At 37.0% G+C, this 6,249-nt stretch overlaps 1 pseudogene; it reads right to left on the reverse strand.

The window, feature by feature from the left end:
* Positions 1-4,954: 4,954 nt before the first annotated feature.
* LOC120178563 lies at positions 4,955-5,932 on the reverse strand (annotated as a pseudogene).
* Between the last annotated feature and the right edge of the window lie 317 nt (positions 5,933-6,249).

The following is a 6,249-nucleotide window of genomic DNA, read 5'->3' on the forward strand; positions in this document are numbered from 1 at the left end:
TCCGCCCAAAAATATTTGGCAAATTATTTTCACAAAGCATGGTTCTAGCCATTTCTTCTAAAGTTCGATTTTTCCTCTCAACAACTCCATTTTGTTGAGGGGTTCTAGGTGCTGAAAAATTGTGGCTAATACCATTAGAATTACAAAACTCAATAAATCCAAGATTTTCAAATTCAGTTCCATGATCACTTCTAACACTAGTGATAGAGTAACCTTTTTCATTTGGATTATTTTGAAAATGTGATGAAATTTTCTAATGCTTCATCTTAGTACTTAAGAATAGAACCCAAGTGTATCTAGAATAGTCATCTACCAAGACAAATGCATATTGTTTTCCTCCCAAGCTAGTAGTTCTAGTTGGCCCAAAAAGATCTAAATGGATCAATTGTAATACTCTACTAGTTGATACATCATTAATAGATTTAAAAGAAACTCGTTTTTGTTTTCCTTTAGCACAAGCATCACAGATTTTATCATTATCAAATTTAAGCTTAGGCAACCCTCGAACTAAATCACCTTGAATTAGCCGTTGCAAAACACTCATACTAGCATGACCTAGTCTCCTATGCCATAACCAACTATCATGCTCATCCTTAGCAACTAGGCATAAATTAGTCATATCAATAGAATCTAAATGCACCATGTAAATGTTTCCTATTCTATGACCAACAAGCATAATCCGATTAGATGCAATGTCAATGACTTTACAACCATTAATTTCAAATAAGACATTGAATCCTTTATCGCATAATTGACTAATACTCAATAGATTATGCTTTAATCCATTCACATATAAAACATTTTAATTTGTATGGAAGAGGTATTACCTATTGTACCAATACCTTCAATGTGACCTTTTGAATTGTCTCCAAAAGTCACTTCTCCTCCATTTTTGGCGTTAAGCTCAATGAACCGGCTTTTGTCTCCGGTCATATGTCTTGAGCATCCACTATCAAGGTACCATGAGTTTGAATTTGTTTCCCGTGCCTTGTAGCAATGCTCCTTTCCCTACAAACATAGATTAATTTTTGATTTTTGGTACCCAAATTCTTTTGGGTCCATATTCATTAGTTTCCAAAATCCTAGTTCCCTTAGGTATCCATTTTTGTAGGATATCTTTATCTTTAGTAGTAATGAGTCCTTTAGGAACCCATATACTTCTAAATATTTTACCATTTAAGGTTCGTTGAGGATTTCTATGATTGTAGTTTCTAAAATCTTTTCTAACAAAGTTGGATTTTGAATTTTCTCCTTTTTCAAAACGTTTTGTTCCAACTTTTTCAAAAGAGATTTTAAGATCATCAATTTTCTTTGATGATCATCATTGACCTTTGAAAGTAAATTTTGCAAATCTAAATTTTTCTTTCAAACTCTTCTAGTTTGATTTGCAAATCTTTACTTTACTTTCAAGATCATTGTTGGTTTTGGATATGAGTTTATTTTCATTTTTCAATTTTGAAACATCATTTTTATATTTTAAAAATAATTTCATAATCCGAAGCCAACCCATTATATTCCTCTAATAGCTCATCATAAGATAAATCATCAAAATCAGATGAGTTAGAGGTTACCTTAGAATCTTCCCCGAATGCCATCAAGCACAAGTTTGCTACTTCTTGTTCCTCTTCATCGGAACCTTCTTCATCGCTCCATGTAGCCACATGAGCCTTGTGCTTATTCTTTGATTGACCCTTTTTCTTCAATTGGGGCAATCATATTTGACATGCCCCGGCTTTTTGCATTCATAGCAAATGATTGGGTCCTTCTCTTTGATTCATTTTGAGGCCTTCGTTTCGTTTGAATTTTCTTCCTTGGTAAGGTCTCATCATTTTTCTGAACCGTTTGGCAAACAATGCCATTTCCTCGTCATCATCATCATTAGAATCACTCTCATCTTTTGTGGATTTGAGAGCAACTCCAATGTTTTTCTTCTTCTCCTTCTCCTTTGGTGTCTCTTCAACTTTATCAAGGTCCACCTCATCTTCAAGCATCATTTCATGAGTGAGGAGTGAACCGATAAGTTCTTCAAGAGTTAAAGACGATAGGTCCTTAGACTCGATGATTGCCGTCTTCTTTGATTGCCATGATTTTGGGAGGGAGTAGACTAACTTCCTCACAAGCTTTTCATTTGAGATGATCTCCATATGATTTGAGACCATTGACAATCGTTGAAAATCTATCCGTCATAGCTTTGATGTCTTCATTTGGTTTCATCCTGAAATTTTCATAGCTATGCGTTAGAATACTAATTTTTGATTTCTTTACCTCATCTGTACCTTCATGTGTGACTTGAAGTTTGTCCCATATTTCTTTGGCGGTTGTACACGATGAAACTCTTCCGTATTCATCTGGTCCAGAGCACAAAAAATAATATGGATGGCTTTGGAGTTGAGCTGGAACATTCTTGTCTCTCCTTCACTCCACAACCTTGGATGAGTGAGAGGTTTGATGTATCCTTCTTCTACAGCATTCCATGCTCCCATGTCACTTGCTTGAATGAAGTACATCATTCTATTCTTCCAATAGGCATAGTTAGCTCCATTGAAGAAAGGAGGCTTGTTGACGGGCATCGAATCAAGACCGGAGTCGAAGTTTGAAGTGGAGGCCATTGATGACTTTGTAATCGATGTAACTCTTCCCGGATCGACTCAAGAGGCGATTAAACCTTCAAATGAGTTAGGCTCTGATGCCAATTGTTGAGTTAATCGAATGACGAAATTGGCCAAGAGGGGGGTGAATTGGCAATAAAAATTTTGTGGAAGCTTTTGCAGAAAATTGAAAGCAATTGCACAGCGATTTACAGTGGTTCGACTTTCTCAAACAAAGTCTACGTCCACTACCTTAGCTATCCACACTAAGGATTTCCAACAAATTCACTAATTTGTTCTTTCTTTTGAGGCCAAAGAGATAACCTTACAATTCCCTCAAGAGTATACCCCAACTCTTGAGAACACTCTTTTCTCAAAGAGAAGATTACAAATTTGCAAACTTACAAGAAAACCTCACAAGGTAAGATGTTTGCACAATTCTAGAACAAAGAAAAGAACACTCAAAGATGAATACAATTGAGCACAAAAAGTGTTCTTGAAAGCAAAATGAATATTGAATGAAAATGGGCTTGAAATGCTCAAACTTGAGGTTTGATGCTTTCTCTTTGATTCTCTCTTGATTCTAGTTGCTTGATGTTTCTTGTTTTTGATCAATGGCTTCTAAGCTTGCTTAAATACACCTTGGATCACTTCTGAACGTTGGGGATAATTAGAGAAGATATTATAGCCGTTTTAGTGTGAAAACATTTAATAAACAGCTTGGACAGTGGGGGGAATCGGTTCCCTCTCATAGGGAATCGGTTCCCTAAGTGTAAATTCAAATATTTCGACCGTTGAACAGGGGGGAATCGGTACCCCTTGGGGGGAATCGGTTCCCTCCGAGCATTCTGGAAATCTCGGAGCCAACCATTCAGGGGGAATCGGTTCCTCCTATGGGGGGGAATCGGTTCCCTCTGAGTAATCTGGAATTTTTGGCTTTGAATTGGTTCGAAATACTTTATAAAATATTTTGAAATTGTTTTATGATTAAAACTTAATTTTACACTTAAGTAAGGATCAAAAATGATTTTTGAAATATTTGGAGTAATGTTTTGATATTCGAATAGTTATATCGAATATACTTAGAAAATCATTTGGAAAATCTTAAAATCCATTTAACTTAATTTGTTATATCGAAATGTTAAAATGTTTCAACAGTTCGGGGTTCGGGGTTTAGGGTTCGGGGTTCGGGGTTCGGGGTTCGGGGTTCGGGGTTCGGGGTTCGGGGTTCGGGGTTCGGGGTTCGGGGTTCGGGTTCGGGGTTCGGGGTTCGGGGTTCGGGGTTCGGGGTTCGGGGTTCGGGGTTCGGGGTTCGGGGTTCGGGGTTCGGGGTTCGGGGTTCGGGGTTCGGGTTCGGGGTTCGGGGTTCGGGTTCGGGGTTCGGGGTTCGGGGTTCGGGGTTCGGGGTTCGGGGTTCGGGTTTGGGGTTCAGGGTTCTCAGATTTAACTCTGTGATCAATGCATGCTGTAATGTAGAATAAACAATATGCAAAGCAGTATAACAAGTCCTATAAAAAAAAAAAAACTAGATATACATGTTTACTTGCAAAGGTGAAAAACACGCCTATAATCCTTGATGAGGCCTATGATTTTCTCATCCTACTCAAACCCAGGGTTCCAAAAACCCAGAAAACTATAGTTTTTATGCTCCTGAGAAAATGAAGTTGTTAACTTTATTTTTTCATTAAGATGAAGAGATGAAAAAAAATGCATCATAACGTAACATAAAATGACGATAGTTTCTTATGAAATGGTGATTGTACAAGTAGTGACAAGGCGATATGTTTGGATTAGTTGAATCAAACAGCAGAAAATAATGATTTTGTGAATCTCTGTTGCCACTATCATTATTATCAAAACCCAAGAGAAGCAGAAAACTTTACCAATAATAATAAAAATCCCTCAAATCCAATTACAACAAAGATACTTAAAAATATTGTTGAAGAAAGAAAAAGTAATTTAAATTACGTTCACTGCAACTCAATATCCAACATTACGACTCAAAATTTTGCTTCTATTTCTTTTACCATACTTGAAGTTGAGTTAGCGACAATTTAAAGAAGTCATAAGAAAGGCAGCAAACAAGAAACAATCCATAAAGGGGTAAAAGATAACACACTATTTTCCCTCTTTAAGATCTGTTATCCCAAAACCATGGCTCATTTGATGCCTAGATGATATACAACTCCATTTGGTTGATGAGACATCAAGAAATTGTCAACTTCACACACACAAAAAAGTTCGATGGATTTAGTTTGCCAAAATGATCTCCGATGAAGCAAATACCAACAGAGAAAGCTACTCTCAAGAAATATCACTGATACTTGTAACATATAAACAAATAAACTATGATTTCATCTTCATCCTCACCTGTAGTCCCCATATATGCTCAATGACTTCACAGTGGCTTCATCTTTCCATATTCCAGAATTACAAGAAACATCCGTATAATGTTGATGCCAGGCATAACAACTTCTAAAATTGATCCACGAAACCCAGAACTCCAATGATAAGTAAATTTCCTTCTTAACAAGCTTATCCAGCAACTTGATTGCCTGATTAAACTCATTCGCCTTGCAAAAGTTCTCAATCAAGACACCCTAATGACCAGCCTCTGATGGAATACTCAATCGAATCATTGCCTTGAGCACATCAGAAGCTGCCTTCATATCACCAGATTTGCATTGACTATTTAACAGCTTGATGAAAATTGAATTATCCTTGGGTGCAATATACCTCTCCACCATATCCTTCAAAATAGTCTTAGCCTCATTTGTCTTGCCCGCATCACACATCCCTGGCAATAAAGTTGAATACGTTGGTGCATTAGGCTGTGTACCAAATGACTTTATCTCTTCAAACAATCTTAACCCATCATCAACTTTCTCCACTACAACATACCCCTTTATCATGGTAGTGTAGCTGATTACTGTAGGGGCTAAGTTCTTCGCCTTCATCTCTACAAACAACTTCTCAGCTTCCTCCATTCTCTTGAACCGAGTATATCCATTAATCAATGTATTATACGTCACAGTATCAGGTGCAATGCCTCTAGTCTTCATATCTTCATAAAACCGATTAGCAGTGTCGAGTCTCAGCGATAAAAAGAATCCCCAAAACATGATATTATAGGTATGACGAGTAGGCTCTATCCCTTCACTCAACATCTTATTGAAATACCTTTTGACCATCATATATCGACCGCGTCACAGTATAACCATAAAGAAAGCATTATAAGACTTGATAGTCCTGTCCACACCCAACTCCTCCATTTTCTGGATGCTGCTTATTTTCTCAGATTGAAGGGGAGAAAGAGGAAAAAATAATTTGAGAATGGAATAGATTCAAACCTCGGAAACCATGGGCACGACAAAGATCTCAGAGAAGGCGAAGAGGGAAGGATGCAACATCGCTTCGAGGATTAAAGAGATAAGAACTGAGCCCACTTGAACTGACACTTTCTTCACAAAGTAATCGATTAACTCTGCTTGTTTTTGCTCGATATTAACCCTTAAAATTTTATTTCCCAAGAGCACACAATTCTCATGAACAAATTATATTGAACAAGAACAGAGACGGCGAAAGTTAACCTCATTCAAACGGTAAAATAATATTCAGACCCGAATACAAAAAATCAATATAAAATAAATTAAATCCCAAA

This window comes from Hibiscus syriacus, unplaced genomic scaffold (assembly GCF_006381635.1).
Source record: "Hibiscus syriacus cultivar Baekdansim isolate YM2019G1 unplaced genomic scaffold, ASM638163v2 tig00112353_pilon, whole genome shotgun sequence".
In the NCBI taxonomy this organism is placed as follows: domain Eukaryota; kingdom Viridiplantae; phylum Streptophyta; class Magnoliopsida; order Malvales; family Malvaceae; genus Hibiscus; species Hibiscus syriacus.